Raw genomic sequence first — 17,640 nt, 5'->3', positions numbered from 1 at the left:
ATGGAGTGTGCGTGATGCTAGTGCTGTGGTGGATGATGGAGTGTACGTGATGCTAGTGCTGTGGTGGATGATGGCGTGTGCGTGATGCTAGTGCTGTGGTGGATGATGGCGTGTGCGTGCTGCTAGTGCTGTGGTGGATGATGGAGTATATGTGATGCTAGTGCTGTGGTGGATGATGGAGTATATGTGATGCTAGTGCTGTGGTGGATGATGGAGTGTGCGTGATGCTAGTGCTGTGGTGGATGATGGAGTGTACGTGATGCTAGTGCTGTGGTGGATGATGGAGTGTGCGTGATGCTAGTGCTGTGGTGGATGATGGAGTGTGCGTGATGCTAGTGCTGTGGTGGATGATGGAGTGTGCGTGATGCTAGTGCTGTGGTGGATGATGGAGTGTGCGTGATGCTAGTGCTGTGGTGGATGATGGAGTATATGTGATGCTAGTGCTGTGGTGGATGATGGCGTGTGCGTGATGCTAGTGCTGTGGTGGATGATGGAGTGTGCGTGATGCTAGTGCTGTGGTGGATGATGGCGTGTGCGTGATGCTAGTGCTGTGGTGGATGATGGAGTGTGCGTGATGCTAGTGCTGTGGTGGATGATGGCGTGTGCGTGCTGCTATTGCTGTGGTGGATGATGGCGTGTGCGTGATGCTAGTGCTGTGGTGGATGATGGCGTGTGCGTGATGCTAGTGCTGTGGTGGATGATGGCGTGTGCGTGATGCTAGTGCTGTGGTGGATGATGGAGTGTACGTGATGCTAGTGCTGTGGTGGATGATGGAGTGTGCGTGATGCTAGTGCTGTGGTGGATGATGGAGTGTACGTGATGCTAGTGCTGTGGTGGATGATGGCGTGTGCGTGCTGCTAGTGCTGTGGTGGATGATGGCGTGTGCGTGATGCTAGTGCTGTGGTGGATGATGGCGTGTGCGTGATGCTAGTGCTGTGGTGGATGATGGCGTGTGCGTGATGCTAGTGCTGTGGTGGATGATGGCGTGTGCGTGCTGCTAGTGCTGTGGTGGATGATGGCGTGTGCGTGATGCTAGTGCTGTGGTGGATGATGGAGTGTGCGTGCTGCTAGTGCTGTGGTGGATGATGGCGTGTGCGTGATGCTAGTGCTGTGGTGGATGATGGAGTGTGCGTGATGCTAGTGCTGTGGTGGATGATGGAGTGTGCGTGATGCTAGTGCTGTGGTGGATGATGGAGTGTGCGTGATGCTAGTGCTGTGGTGGATGATGGAGTGTGCGTGATGCTAGTGCTGTGGTGGATGATGGAGTGTGCGTGATGCTAGTGCTGTGGTGGATGATGGCGTGTGCGTGATGCTAGTGCTGTGGTGGATGATGGTGTGTGAGTGATGTTAGTGCTGTGGTGGATGATGGCGTGTGCGTGATGTTAGTGCTGTGGTGGATGATGGCGTGTACGTGATGCTAGTGCTGTGGTGGATGATGGAGTGTGCGTGATGCTAGTGCTGTGGTGGATGATGGAGTGTGCGTGATGCTAGTGCTGTGGTGGATGATGGCGTGTACGTGATGCTAGTGCTGTGGTGGATGATGGAGTGTACGTGATGCTAGTGCTGTGGTGGATGATGGAGTGTGCGTGATGCTAGTGCTGTGGTGGATGATGGCGTGTGCGTGATGCTAGTGCTGTGGTGGATGATGGAGTGTGCGTGCTGCTAGTGCTGTGGTGGATGATGGCGTGTGCGTGATGCTAGTGCTGTGGTGGATGATGGAGTGTACGTGATGCTAGTGCTGTGGTGGATGATGGCGTGTACGTGATGCTAGTGCTGTGGTGGATGATGGCGTGTACGTGATGCTAGTGCTGTGGTGGATGATGGAGTGTGCGTGATGCTAGTGCTGTGGTGGATGATGGAGTGTGCGTGATGCTAGTGCTGTGGTGGATGATGGCGTGTGCGTGATGCTAGTGCTGTGGTGGATGATGGCGTGTGCGGCGCGGTATAAATGGCGGCTGCGATCTCTCCCCTCAGGTTTTCGCGGGGATCCAGGATTAGACGCAGGAGCAGCTGTTTCAGGAGAACTTGTGAAGATGGCGAGGACGTGCGCTCCGAACACGGCCGCTCCTTCCCATGTCTCCATCCATTTTTAACCCTTGGGGCCCTGACAGAGGCGTCTGCCCCCCCCGATCCGGCTCGTAAGACTTCTTAAATTGAAAGCAAAATGAGGGCGATTTCTCTTTCTGATAATTCTCTAATTCTTCACAGGTCATTGAGCGGCTTCACATTAACCGAGATATTTCACACTTTCCTCTTTTTTTGAGAAATGTTGCTTATCATTTGCAAATTAGGGAGGACATGAGACATTTCTGGAACATTTGCTTAAAATAATCAAAGAAATGAGAAGTGAATGAACACTGAGCGCAATGACGCTCGCAATCTGAGCACCATTTATTTTCCCGGGAAGAAGCGATCTGCGCAGCATTTACCGCCGACGCTTCATCTTGTTTTTTATATTCAGATTCTAGAGTTATTTATTTATTATTTTATTTCTGTTAAATTAGATTATTTTTATGATTGTGGAAAATGTCTCCCTCAGAGGAATGAACCTCATTTCTCCGTACAACAGATCTGCTCCCAATATTCCCGAAGACCTGGAGGGGCGGAAGGTGACTGTGGGGGGACGTCTGCCGGGCCATGGGGGGATGGGGGTACATGCAGGGGTCACAATGATGACGTCTATCACGGCTGTTGTGATTTATTGCCCTGCTGCCCCCTCTGTGATATTTGTGGGCTTTTCTAGGGCAGGTGATATCTGGGGGGACTTCCACTGGCCTATGGGGGCACATGCTGGGGTCTTCCTTGATGATGTCCTCCTGCTGCCCCCTCTGTGATATCTGTGGGCTTTTCTAGGGCAGGTGATATCTGGGGGGCTTCCACTGGCCTATGGGGGCACATGCTGGGGTCTTCCTTGATGATGGCCTCCTGCTGCCCCCTCTGTGATATTTGTGGGCTTTTCTATATCTGGGGGTCTCTCTACACCGGATGTACTGACGTCAACGTCTTCCATAACTTCATCTGATAATTATCACAGATCGTTTCCTTATTATTAATGATAAATATAGATGTCCCCCCCGGTGACAGTGGGCGAGGGGCGCCGCGGCTCCCACCCCCCCACAATATGCTCTCCTGTGACGCCTGTGTAATCAGCGCTTCATTGCCAACTGTTCCCCACATCTGCCGCCCACCAGTCTGCTCTGTGCTCCATCACGGCCTCGTTGCCAAAGAGTTCACATATTATCCGCCCTCCCTGGAGGATTGTGGGTGATGTGAGAGCTGCTGCACTGGGTCTCCACAGGTGGCCATCAGCCATGATAACTCCTGACCAGGTGTGAAGGCCGAAGCCCTCAGTGGCGGGGCATCGTGTCCTGGGTATCTGTCACATGGCGGTCCCAGCGGCAGTGGTGGGGCATCGTGTCCTGTGTATCTGTCACGTGGCGGTTGCAATGGTGGGGCATCGTGTCCTGTGTATTTGTCACGTGGCGGTTGCAGTGGCGGGGCATCATGTCCTGTGTATCTGTCATGTGGCGGTTGCAATGGCGGGGCATCGTGTGCTGTGTATCTGTCACGTGGCGGGGCATCGTGTCCTGTGTATCTGTCACGTGGCGGTCGCAGTGGCAAGGCATCGTGTCCTGTGTATCTGTCACGTGGCGGTTGCAGTGGCAAGGCATCGTGTCCTGTGTATCTGTCATGTGGCGGTTGCAGTGGCAAGGCATCGTGTCCTGTGTATCTGTCACGTGGCGGTTGCAATGGTGGGGCATCGTGTCCTGTGTATTTGTCACGTGGCGGTTGCAGTGGCGGGGCATCATGTCCTGTGTATCTGTCATGTGGCGGTTGCAATGGCGGGGCATCGTGTCCTGTGTATCTGTCACGTGGCGGGGCATCGTGTCCTGTGTATTTGTCACACGTGGCGGTTGCAGTGGCAAGGCATCGTGTCCTGTGTATCTGTCACATGGCGGTTGCAGTGGCGGGGCATCGTGTCCTGTGTATCTGTCACGTGGCGGTTGCAGTGGCGGGGCATCGTGTCCTGTGTACCTGTCACGTGGCGGTTGCAGTGGCGGGCCATCGTGTCCTGTGTACCTGTCACGTGGCGGTTGCAGTGGCGGGGCATCGTGTCCTGTGTATCTGTCACGTGGCGGTTGCAGTGGCGGGGCATCGTGTCCTGTGTACCTGTCACGTGGCGGTTGCAGTGGCGGGCCATCGTGTCCTGTGTACCTGTCACGTGGCGGTTGCAGTGGCGGGGCATCGTGTCCTGTGTACCTGTCACATGGCGGTTGCAGTGGCGGGCCATCGTGTCCTGTGTATCTGTCACGTGGCAGTTGCAGTGGCGGGGCATCATGTCCTGTGTACCTGTCACGTGGCGGTTGCAGTGGCGGGCCATCGTGTCCTGTGTACCTGTCACGTGGCGGTTGCAGTGGCGGGCCATCGTGTCCTGTGTACCTGTCACGTGGCGGTTGCAGTGGCGGGGCATCATGTCCTGTGTACCTGTCACGTGGCGGTTGCAGTGGCGGGCCATCGTGTCCTGTGTACCTGTCACGTGGCGGTTGCAGTGGCAAGGCATCGTGTCCTGTTTATCTGTCACGTGGCAGTTGCAGTGGCGGGGCATCCTGTCCTGTGTATCTGTCACGTGGCGGTTGCAGTGGCGGGGCATTGTGTCCTGTGTACCTGTCACGTGGCGGTTGCAGTGGCGGGGCATCATGTCCTGTGTACCTGTCACGTGGCGGTTGCAGTGGCGGGCCATCGTGTCCTGTGTACCTGTCACGTGGCGGTTGCAGTGGCGGGGCATCGTGTCCTGTGTACCTGTCACGTGGCGGTTGCAGTGGCGAGGCATCGTGTCCTGTGTACCTGTCACGTGACGGTTGCAGTGGCGAGGCATCGTGTCCTGTGTACCTGTCACGTGGCGGTTGCAGTGGCGGGCCATCGTGTCCTGTGTACCTGTCACGTGGCGGTTGCAGTGGCGGGGCATCGTGTCCTGTGTATCTGTCACGTGGCGGTTGCAGTGGCGGGCCATCGTGTCCTGTGTACCTGTCACGTGGCGGTTGCAGTGGCGGGCCATTCTGTCCTGTGTACCTGTCACGTGGCGGTTGCAGTGGCGGGGCATCGTGTCCTGTGTATCTGTCATGTGGCGGTTGCAGTGGCGGGGCATTGTGTCCTGTGTACCTGTCACGTGGCGGTTGCAGTGGCGGGGCATTGTGTCCTGTGTACCTGTCACGTGGCGGTTGCAGTGGCGGGGCATCATGTCCTGTGTACCTGTCACGTGGCGGTTGCAGTGGCGGGGCATCGTGTCCTGTGTACCTGTCACGTGGCGGTTGCAGTGGCGGGCCATCGTGCCCTGTGTACCTGTCACGTGGCGGTTGCAGTGGCGGGGCATCGTGTCCTGTGTATCTGTCACGTGGCGGTTGCAGTGGCGGGGCATTGTGTCCTGTGTACCTGTCACGTGGCGGTTGCAGTGGCGGGGCATCATGTCCTGTGTACCTGTCACGTGGCGGTTGCAGTGGCGGGCCATCGTGTCCTGTGTACCTGTCACGTGGCGGTTGCAGTGGCGGGGCATCGTGTCCTGTGTACCTGTCACGTGGCGGTTGCAGTGGCGGGGCATCGTGTCCTGTGTACCTGTCACGTGGCGGTTGCAGTGGCGGGGCATCATGTCCTGTGTACCTGTCACGTGGCGGTTGCAGTGGCGGGGCATCGTGTCCTGTGTATCTGTCACGTGGCGGTTGCAGTGGCGGGGCATCGTGTCCTGTGTACCTGTCACGTGGCGGTCCCAGCATTTATTCCTTTACAGTTTATCCCATTGCCTGGGCATAAAGTAAAGCTAAGCCACAAGTGGCCGGGCCGTGTATAGAAAGTTCCTCCAGGACTCGGCTAAACTCCTCCCAGAAAATGACATCACAAAACAATGGAGGCCGCTTCATCAGAACTGACACTATCCCTGTTGCCCATAGCAACCAATCACAGAGCAGCTTCCATTTTACCAGCGCACAGTAAGAAATGAAAGCTGTCCCGTGATTGGCTGCTATCTGCAATAAAGACACATTGAGGCCTATAGAGATTGTCAGGGGACGAGCGTCTGCAGCAGCGTCCATCAGTGCATGTGCTTCACATAGTGACATGGGATGAATGAAGCCCCCGACCATCGAGCCCACCGTCCCCCACCAATATACATTATGTCATTCAACCATCTATACCCACAGTGCTGTGCAGTGAGGAATCCTCCGCCCGGATATAAAGCTGTTATAGTATCTGCCATTACTGCCTCTTGTGGTCACATTCCACAGTCTGACTGCTCTAACTGTAAAGAACCCTTCCTATTTAGCTGCCGGAATCGCTTTTCTTCCCCCGCAGTGACTGCCCCTGGTCCTTAGTATTGTCTTCCCCCCGCAGTGAGTGCCCCCTGGTCCTTAGTATTGTCTTCCCCCGCAGTGACTGCCCCTGGTCCTTAGTATTGTCTTCCCCCGCAGTGACTGCCCCTGGTCCTTAGTATTGTCTTCCCCCCGCAGTGAGTGCCCCTGGTCCTTAGTATTGTCTTCCCCCACAGTGACTGCCCCTGGACCTTAGTATTGTCTTCCCCCGCAGTGACTGCCCCTGGTCCTTAGTATTGTCTTCCCCCGCAGTGACTGCCCCTGGTCCTTAGTATTGTCTTCCCCCGCAGTGAGTGCCCCTGGTCCTTAGTATTGTCTTCCCCCGCAGTGACTGCCCCTGGTCCTTAGTATTGTCTTCCCCCGCAGTGACTGCCCCTGGTCCTTAGTATTGTCTTCCCCCCGCAGTGTATGCCCCTGGTCCTTAGTATTGTCTTCCCCGGCAGTGTATGCCCCTGATCCTTAGTATTGTCTTCCCCCCGCAGTGAGTGCCCCTGGTCCTTAGTATTGTCTTCCCCCCGCAGTGACTGCCCCTGGTCCTTAGTATTGTCTTCCCCCGCAGTGACTGCCCCTGGTCCTTAGTATTGTCTTCCCCCGCAGTGAGTGCCCCTGGTCCTTAGTATTGTCTTTCCCCGCAGTGAGTGCCCCTGGTCCTTAGTATTGTCTCCCCATGCAGTGATTGCCCCTGGTCCTTAGTATTGTCTTCCCCCGCAGTGACTGCCCCTGGTCCTTAGTATTGTCTTCCCCCGCAGTGACTGCCCCTGGTCCTTAGTATTGTCTTCCCCCCGCAGTGTATGCCCCTGGTCCTTAGTATTGTCTTCCCCCCGCAGTGTATGCCCCTGGTCCTTAGTATTGTCTTCCCCCCGCAGTGTATGCCCCTGGACCTTAGTATTGTCTTCCCCCGCAGTGACTGCCCCTGGTCCTTAGTATTGTCTCCCCCCGCAGTGACTGCCCCTGGTCCTTAGTATTGTCTTCCCCCGCAGTGACTGCCCCTGGTCCTTAGTATTGTCTTCCCCCCGCAGTGTATGCCCCTGGTCCTTAGTATTGTCTTCCCCCCGCAGTGTATGCCCCTGGTCCTTAGTATTGTCTTCCCCCCGCAGTGACTGCCCCTGGTCCTTAGTATTGTCTTCCCCCGCAGTGACTGCCCCTGGTCCTTAGTATTGTCTTCCCCCCGCAGTGACTGCCCCCTGGTCCTTAGTATTGTCTTCCCCCGCAGTGAGTGCCCCTGGTCCTTAGTATTGTCTCCCCCGCAGTGACTGCCCCTGGTCCTTAGTATTGTCTTCCCCCGCAGTGAGTGCCCCTGGTCCTTAGTATTGGCTTCCCCCGCAGTGACTGCCCCTGGTCCTTAGTATTGTCTTCCCCCGCAGTGACTGCCCCTGGTCCTTAGTATTGTCTTCCCCCGCAGTGAGTGCCCCTGGTCCTTAGTATTGTCTTCCCCCGCAGTGAGCGCCCCCTGGTCCTTAGTATTGTCTTCCCCCGCAGTGACTGCCCCTGGTCCTTAGTATTGTCTTCCCCCGCAGTGACTGCCCCTGGTCCTTAGTATTGTCTCCCCCCGCAGTGTATGCCCCTGGTCCTTAGTATTGTCTTCCCCCCGCAGTGACTGCCCCTGGTCCTTAGTATTGTCTTTCCCCCGCAGTAACTGCCCCTGGTCCTTAGTATTGTCTTCCCCCGCAGTGACTGCCCCTGGTCCTTAGTATTATCTTCCCCCGCAGTGACTGCCCCTGGTCCTTAGTATTGTCTTCCCCCGCAGTGACTGCCCCTGGTCCTTAGTATTGTCTTCCCCCGCAGTGACTGCCCCTGGTCCTTAGTATTGTCTTCCCCCGCAGTGACTGCCCCTGGTCCTTAGTATTGTCTTCCCCCGCAGTGACTGCCCCTGGTCCTTAGTATTGTCTTCCCCCGCAGTGAGTGCCCCTGGTCCTTAGTATTGTCTTCCCCCGCAGTGACTGCCCCTGGTCCTTAGTATTGTCTTCCCCCGCAGTGACTGCCCCTGGTCCTTAGTATTGTCTTCCCCCGCAGTGACTGCCCCCTGGTCCTTAGTATTGTCTTCCCCCGCAGTGAGTGCCCCTGGTCCTTAGTATTGTCTTCCCCCGCAGTGAGTGCCCCTGGTCCTTAGTATTGTCTCCCCCGCAGTGAGTGCCCCTGGTCCTTAGTATTGTCTTTCCCCCGCAGTGTATGCCCCTGGTCCTTAGTATTGTCTTCCCCCGCAGTGAGTGCCCCTGGTCCTTAGTATTGTCTTCCCCCGCAGTGACTGCCCCTGGTCCTTAGTATTGTCTTCCCCCGCAGTGACTGCCCCTGGTCCTTAGTATTGTCTTCCCCCGCAGTGAGTGCCCCTGATCCTTAGTATTGTCTTCCCCCGCAGTGACTGCCCCTGGTCCTTAGTATTGTCTTCCCCCGCAGTGACTGCCCCCTGGTCCTTAGTATTGTCTTCCCCCGCAGTGAGTGCCCCTGGTCCTTAGTATTGTCTTCCCCCGCAGTGACTGCCCCTGGTCCTTAGTATTGTCTCCCCCCGCAGTGTGTGCCCCTGGTCCTTAGTATTGTCTTCCCCCGCAGTGAGTGCCCCTGGTCCTTAGTATTGTCTTCCCCCGCAGTGACTGCCCCTGGTCCTTAGTATTGTCTTCCCCCGCAGTGACTGCCCCTGGTCCTTAGTATTGTCTCCCCCCGCAGTGAGTGCCCCTGGTCCTTAGTATTGTCTTCCCCCGCAGTGACTGCCCCTGGTCCTTAGTATTGTCTTCCCCCCGCAGTGAGTGCCCCTGGTCCTTAGTATTGTCTTCCCCCGCAGTGAGTGCCCCTGGTCCTTAGTATTGTCTTCCCCCGCAGTGACTGCCCCTGGTCCTTAGTATTGTCTTCCCCCCGCAGTGAGTGCCCCTGGTCCTTAGTATTGTCTTCCCCCGCAGTGACTGCCCCTGGTCCTTAGTATTGTCTTCCCCCGCAGTGACTGCCCCCTGGTCCTTAGTATTGTCTTTCCCCCGCAGTGAGTGCCCCTGGTCCTTAGTATTGTCTTCCCCCCGCAGTGAGTGCCCCTGGTCCTTAGTATTGTCTTCCCCGGCAGTGTATGCCCCTGATCCTTAGTATTGTCTTCCCCCGCAGTGACTGCCCCTGGTCCTTAGTATTGTCTTCCCCCGCAGTGACTGCCCCCTGGTCCTTAGTATTGTCTTCCCCCCCGCAGTGAGTGCCCCTGGTCCTTAGTATTGTCTTCCCCCGCAGTGTATGCCCCTGGTCCTTAGTATTGTCTTCCCCCGCAGTGTATGCCCCTGGTCCTTAGTATTGTCTTCCCCCGCAGTGAGTGCCCCTGGTCCTTAGTATTGTCTTCCCCCCGCAGTGAGTGCCCCTGGTCCTTAGTATTGTCTTCCCCCCCGCAGTGAGTGCCCCTGGTCCTTAGTATTGTCTTCCCCCCGCAGTGAGTGCCCCTGGTCCTTAGTATTGTCTTCCCCCCGCAGTGAGTGCCCCTGGTCCTTAGTATTGTCTTCCCCCCGCAGTGTATGCCCCTGGTCCTTAGTATTGTCTTCCCCCCCGCAGTGAGTGCCCCTGGTCTTTAGTATTGTCTCCCCCGCAGTGTATGCCCCTGGTCCTTAGTATTGTCTTCCCCCGCAGTGAGTGCCCCTGGTCCTTAGTATTGTCTGCCCCCGCAGTGAGTGCCCCTGGTCCTTAGTATTGTCTTACCCCCGCAGTGTATGCCCCTGGTCCTTAGTATTGTCTTCCCCCGCAGTGTATGCCCCTGGTCCTTAGTATTGTCTTCCCCCCGCAGTGAGTGCCCCTGGTCCTTAGTATTGTCTTCCCCCCGCAGTGAGTGCCCCTGGTCCTTAGTATTGTCTTCCCCCCCGCAGTGAGTGCCCCTGGTCCTTAGTATTGTCTTCCCCCCGCAGTGAGTGCCCCTGGTCCTTAGTATTGTCTTCCCCCCGCAGTGACTGCCCCTGGTCCTTAGTATTGTCTTCCCCCGCAGTGACTGCCCCTGGTCCTTAGTATTGTCTTCCCCCGCAGTGAGTGCCCCTGGTCCTTAGTATTGTCTCCCCCGCAGTGAGTGCCCCTGGTCCTTAGTATTGTCTTCCCCCCGCAGTGAGTGCCCCTGGTCCTTAGTATTGTCTTCCCCCGCAGTGAGTGCCCCTGGTCCTTAGTATTGTCTTCCCCCGCAGTGACTGCCCCTGGTCCTTAGTATTGTCTCCCCCGCAGTGAGTGCCCCTGGTCCTTAGTATTGTCTTCCCTCGCAGTGAGTGCCCCTGGTCCTTAGTATTGTCTTCCCCCCGCAGTGAGTGCCCCTGGTCCTTAGTATTGTCTTCCCCCCGCAGTGAGTGCCCCTGGTCCTTAGTATTGTCTCCCCCGCAGTGAGTGCCCCGGTCCTTAGTATTGTCTTCCCCCGCAGTGAGTGCCCCTGGTCCTTAGTATTGTCTCCCCCCGCAGTGATTGCCCCTGGTCCTTAGTATTGTCTCCCCCGCAGTGAGTGCCCCTGGTCCTTAGTATTGTCTTCCCCCGCAGTGAGTGCCCCTGGTCCTTAGTATTGTCTTCCCCCGCAGTGAGTGCCCCTGGTCCTTAGTATTGTCTCCCCCCGCAGTGAGTGCCCCTGGTCCTTAGTATTGTCTCCCCCGCAGTGAGGGCCCCGGTCCTTAGTATTGTCTTCCCCCGCAGTGAGTGCCCCTGGTCCTTAGTATTGTCTTCCCCCGCAGTGAGTGCCCCTGGTCCTTAGTATTGTCTCCCCATGCAGTGATTGCCCCTGGTCCTTAGTATTGTCTCCCCCCGCAGTGATTGCCCCTGGTCCTTAGTATTGTCTCCCCCCGCAGTGATTGCCCCTGGTCCTTAGTATTGTCTTCCCCCGCAGTGAGTGCCCCTGGTCCTTAGTATTGTCTCCCCCGCAGTGAGTGCCCCTGGTCCTTAGTATTGTCTCCCCCGCAGTGAGTGCCCCTGGTCCTTAGTATTGTCTCCCCCCGCAGTGATTGCCCCTGGTCCTTAGTATTGTCTCCCCCGCAGTGATTGCCCCTGGTCCTTAGTATTGTCTTCCCCCCGCAGTGAGTGCCCCTGGTCCTTAGTATTGTTTTCCCCCGCAGTGACTGCCCCTGGTCCTTAGTATTGTCTTCCCCCGCAGTGATTGCCCCTGGTCCTTAGTATTGTCTCCCCCGCAGTGAGTGCCCCTGGTCCTTAGTATTGTTTTCCCCCGCAGTGACTGCCCCTGGTCCTTAGTATTGTCTCCCCCGCAGTGAGTGCCCCTGGTCCTTAGTATTGTCTTCCCCCCGCAGTGAGTGCCCCTGGTCCTTAGTATTGTCTTCCCCCCCGCAGTGATTGCCCCTGGTCCTTAGTATTGTCTCCCCCGCAGTGATTGCCCCTGGTCCTTAGTATTGTCTTCCCCCCGCAGTGAGTGCCCCTGGTCCTTAGTATTGTCTTCCCCCGCAGTGACTGCCCCTGGTCCTTAGTATTGTCTTCCCCCGCAGTGACTGCCCCTGGTCCTTAGTATTGTCTTCCCCCCGCAGTGAGTGCCCCTGGTCCTTAGTATTGTCTCCCCCCGCAGTGATTGCCCCTGGTCCTTAGTATTGTCTCCCCCGCAGTGAGTGCCCCTGGTCCTTAGTATTGTCTTCCCCCCGCAGTGAGTGCCCCTGGTCCTTAGTATTGTCTCCCCCCGCAGTGATTGCCCCTGGTCCTTAGTATTGTCTCCCCCGCAGTGAGTGCCCCTGGTCCTTAGTATTGTCTTCCCCCCGCAGTGATTGCCCCTGGTCCTTAGTATTGTCTCCCCCGCAGTGAGTGCCCCTGGTCCTTAGTATTGTCTTCCCCCCGCAGTGAGTGCCCCTGGTCCTTAGTATTGTCTTCCCCCCGCAGTGAGTGCCCCTGGTCCTTAGTATTGTCTTCCCCCGCAGTGACTGCCCCTGGTCCTTAGTATTGTCTTCCCCCCGCAGTGACTGCCCCTGGTCCTTAGTATTGTCTTCCCCCCGCAGTGACTGCCCCTGGTCCTTAGTATTGTCTTCCCCCCGCAGTGACTGCCCCTGGTCCTTAGTATTGTCTTCCCCCCGCAGTGAGTGCCCCTGGTCCTTAGTATTGTCTTCCCCCGCAGTGAGTGCCCCTGGTCCTTAGTATTGTCTTCCCCCGCAGTGAGTGCCCCTGGTCCTTAGTATTGTCTTCCCCCCGCAGTGAGTGCCCCTGGTCCTTAGTATTGTCTCCCCCGCAGTGAGTGCCCCTGGTCCTTAGTATTGTCTTCCCCCCGCAGTGAGTGCCCCTGGTCCTTAGTATTGTCTTCCCCCCGCAGTGAGTGCCCCTGGTCCTTAGTATTGTCTGTGGAAGGAATAAAGCGGGCTTTACACGTTGCGACATCGCTAGCAATTTCTAGCGATAGCGAGCGTGTAAGCACCCGCCCCCGTCGCGCATGCGATATTTAGTCCTTGCTGCCGTAGTGAACATTATCGCTACGGCAGCGTCACACATACTTCCCTGGTCGGCGTCGTCGCTGGGACTGCCGAGCAATCCCTCCTTCAAGGGGGAGGGACGTTCGGCATCACAGTGACGTCACCGCAACGTCACTAAGCGGCCGGCCAATCAAAGCGGAGGGGCGTAGATGAGCGGGACGTAACATCCCGCCCACCTCCTTCCTTCCGCATTGCGGCCGGCGGCAGGTAAGGAGACGGTCCTCGCTCCTGCGGTGTCACACATAGCGATGAACCACCTGGATAATCAACCCTTACCGATTTTTGGTTTTGGGACGACCTCTCCATGGAGAACGATTTTCACCATTTTTGAGGTCGCTAAAAGTCGCTGGTCAGTGTCACACGCTGCGATATCGTTAGTGCCGCACATCCGGCCTCATTAACAACGTGACCCCGACGACCAAACATCAACGATATCGTAGCGTGTAAAGCCCCCTTTAGTCCTGCGCCGTCCTTTATATTGACCACACATATAATTTATACATATAATGAGATCTCCTCAGAGGCGTTTTTTTTCCTCCTCTCATCATATGGGCAGCCTCCACTACTCATCATACGGGCGGCCTCCACTACTCAACATATGGGCAGCCTCCACTACTCCTCATACGGGCGGCTTCCACTACTCAACATATGGGCAGCCTCCACTACTCATCATACGGGCAGCCTCCACTACTCAACATACGGGCGGCCTCCACTACTCATCATACGGGCAGTCTCCACTACTCATCATACGGGCAGCCTCCACTACTCATCATACGGGCGGCCTCCACTACTCAACATATGGGCAGCCTCCACTACTCCTCATACGGGCAGCCTCCACTACTCATCATACAGGCGGCCTCCACTACTCATCATACGGGCGGCCTCCACTACTCAACATATGGGCAGCCTCCACTACTCCTCATACGGGCAGCCTCCACTACTCCTCATACGGGCAGCCTCCACTACTCATCATACAGGCGGCCTCCACTACTCATCATACAGGCGGCCTCCACTACTCATCATACGGGCAGCCTCCACTACTCATCATACGGGCGGCCTCCACTACTCATCATACGGGCGGCCTCCATTACTCATCATACGGGCGGCCTCCACTACTCAACATATGGGCAGCCTCCACTACTCATCATACGGGCAGCCTCCACTACTCATCATACGGGCGGCCTCCACTACTCATCATACGGGCGGCCTCCACTACTCAACATATGGGCAGCCTCCACTACTCATCATACGGGCGGCCTCCATTACTCATCATACGGGTGGCCTCCACTACTCAACATATGGGCAGCCTCCACTACTCCTCATACGGGCAGCCTCCACTACTCATCATACAGGCGGCCTCCACTACTCATCATACGGGCAGCCTCCACTACTCATCATACGGGCGGCCTCCACTACTCAACATATGGGCAGCCTCCACTACTCATCATACGGGCGGCCTCCATTACTCATCATACGGGCGGCCTCCACTACTCAACATATGGGCAGCCTCCGCTACTCATCATACGGGCAGCCTCCACTACTCATCATACGGGCGGCCTCCACTACTCATCATACGGGCGGCCTCCACTACTCAACATACGGGCGGCCTCCACTACTCATCATACGGGCAGTCTCCACTACTCATCATACGGGCAGCCTCCACTACTTATCATACGGGCGGCCTCCACTACTCATCATGACACGGGCGGCCTCCACTACTCATCATACGGGCGGCCTCCACTACTCAACATAGGGGCGGCCTCCATTACTCATCATACGGGCGGCCTCCACTACTCAACATATGGGCAGCCTCCACTACTCCTCATACGGGCAGCCTCCACTACTCATCATACGGGCAGCCTCCACTACTCATCATACAGGCGGCCTCCACTACTCATCATACGGGCAGCCTCCACTACTCATCATACGGGCGGCCTCCACTACTCAACATATGGGCAGCCTCCACTACTCATCATACGGGCGGCCTCCATTACTCATCATACGGGCGGCCTCCACTACTCAACATACGGGCAGCCTCCACTACTCATCATACGGGCAGCCTCCACTACTCATCATACGGGCGGCCTCCACTACTCATCATACGGGCGGCCTCCACTACTCATCATACGGGCGGCCTCCACTACTCATCATACGGGCGGCCTCCACTACTCATCATACGGGCAGCCTCCACTACTCATCATGACACGGGCGGCCTCCACTACTCAACATAGGGGCGGCCTCCACTACTCAACATACGGGCGGCCTCCACTACTCATCATACGGGCAGCCTCCACTACTTATCATACGGGCGGCCTCCACTACTCATCATGACACGGGCGGCCTCCACTACTCATCATACGGGCGGCCTCCACTACTCAACATAGGGGCGGCCTCCACTACTCAACATACGGGCGGCCTCCACTACTCATCATACGGGCGGCCTCCACTACTCATCATACGGGCGGCCTCCATTACTCATCATACGGGCGGCCTCCACTACTCATCATACGGGCGGCCTCCACTACTCAACTTACGGGCAGCCTCCACTACTCCATCATACGGGCGGCCTCCACTACTCAACATACGGGCGGCCTCCATTACTCATCATACGGGCAGCCTCCACTACTCATCATACGGGCGGCCTCCGTTACTCATCATACGGGCGGCCTCCATTACTCATCATACGGGCGGCCTCCATTACTCATCATACGGGCGGCCTCCACTACTCAACATACGGGCGGCCTCCACTACTCAACATACGGGCAGCCTCCACTACTCCATCATACGGGCGGCCTCCACTACTCAACATACGGGCGGCCTCCATTACTCATCATACGGGCAGCCTCCACTACTCATCATACGGGCGGCCTCCATTACTCATCATACGGGCGGCCTCCGTTACTCATCATACTAGTTGCCGCCTTTGAACTTCACTGTAACTTCTGAATGTTCTTTATAAAATGTGGAACCCAAAACTGGATCCCATATTGCAGATGTGGCCTTACAAGTGGTTTATAGAGGGGTAACAATTATTATTATTATTATTTATTATTATAGCGCATTTATTCCATGGCGCTTTACATGTGAAAGGGGTGTACATAATAGGGACAAGTAAAATAATCATAAACAATACAAGGCACAGACAGGTGCAGGAGGACGGAGGTCCCTGCCCGCGAGGGCTCACAGTCTACAGTAGGAGAGAGGACTCTGCCCGCGAGGGCTCACAGTCTACAGGAGGAGAGAGGACCCTGCCCACGAGGGCTCACAATCTACAGGAGGAGAGAGGACCCTGCCCACGAGGGCTCACAATCTACAGGAGGAGAGAGGACCCTGCCCGCGAGGGCTCACAGTCTACAGGAGGAGAGAGGACTCTGCCCGCGAGGGCTCACAATCTACAGGAGGAGAGAGGACCCTGCCCGCGAGGGCTCACAGTCTACAGGAGGACGGAGGTCCCTGCCCGCGAGGGCTCACAGTCTACAGGAGGAGAGAGGACTCTGCCCGCGAGGGCTCACAGTCTACAGGAGGACGGAGGTCCCTGCTCGCGAGGGCTCACAGTCTACAGGAGGAGAGAGGTCCCTGCCCGCGAGGGCTCACAATCTACAGGAGGAGAGAGGACCCTGCCCGCGAGGGCTCACAATCTACAGGAGGAGAGAGGTCCCTGCCCGCGAGGGCTCACAGTCTACAGGAGCAGAGAGGACTCTGCCCGCGAGGGCTCACAGTCTACAGGAGGACGGAGGTCCCTGCCCGCGAGGGCTCACAATCTACAGGAGGAGAGAGGACCCTGCCCGCGAGGGCTCACAGTCTACAGGAGGACGGAGGTCCCTGCCCGCGAGGGCTCACAGTCTACAGGAGGAGAGAGGTCCCTGCCCGCGAGGGCTCACAGTCTACAGGAGGACGGAGGTCCCTGCCCGCGAGGGCTCACAGTCTACAAGGCAATACGTTGGGATCTCATCTCTCTTCTTATACATCCTAAAATCTTGTTGATGACGCTGCAGATTTTGCAGTCTTCCCCCTACATAGAATGGCATGGGCTGTAATTTTATCGCAGGTAACTTCACCTGTGAGAGAAGAAAAAATCCAGAGAATTCCATTGTCTTATTTATAAATAATCTGCATTTTATTACATGAAATAAGTATTTTATCACCGACCGACCAGCAAGAATTCTGCTCTCACAGACCTGGTATTTTTCTCCTCCTCTGCACTCAATCCTTGGATTAATTGCTCCTGTTTGACCTTGTTACCAGCATAAAGACTCCTGTCAACACACTCATCAATCACACTTCAACCTCTCCACCATGGCCAAGACCAAAGAGCTGTCTAAGGACACCAGGGACAAAACTGCAGGCCTGCACAAGGCTGGGATAGGGTACAGGACAATAGGCAAGCAGCATGGTGAGAAGGCAACAACTGTTGGCACAATTATTAGAAAATGGAAGAAATGCAAGAGGACTGTCAATCTTACTCATTCTGGGGCTTCAAGAAAGATCTCGCCTCTTGGAATAAGGATGATCCGGAGAAAGGTCAGGAATTAGCCCAGAACTACACAAGAGGACTTGGTCTATGACCTGAAGAGAGCTGGGACCACAGTCTCAAAGATTACCATTAGAAACACACTACATCGTCATGGATTTAAATCCTGCAGGGCACGCAAGGTCCCCCTGTTCACCCAAGCACATGTCCAGGCCTTTTCGAAGTTTGCCAATGACCATCGGGATGATCCAGAGGAGACATGGGAGAAAGTTATGTGGTCAGATGAGGCCAACATAGAACTTTTTGGTATCAACTCTGTTTGCCGTGTTTGGAGGAAGAAAGATAAGTACAACCCCAATTGTATATCTGTATAATTGTATATCACCATCCCAATTGTGAAGAAAGAGGGTGGAAACATCATACTTTGGTGGGG

This window comes from Anomaloglossus baeobatrachus, chromosome 10, assembly GCF_048569485.1.
Source record: "Anomaloglossus baeobatrachus isolate aAnoBae1 chromosome 10, aAnoBae1.hap1, whole genome shotgun sequence".
NCBI classification, from domain to species: domain Eukaryota; kingdom Metazoa; phylum Chordata; class Amphibia; order Anura; family Aromobatidae; genus Anomaloglossus; species Anomaloglossus baeobatrachus.
Note: the sequence above shows the minus strand (reverse complement) of the source record.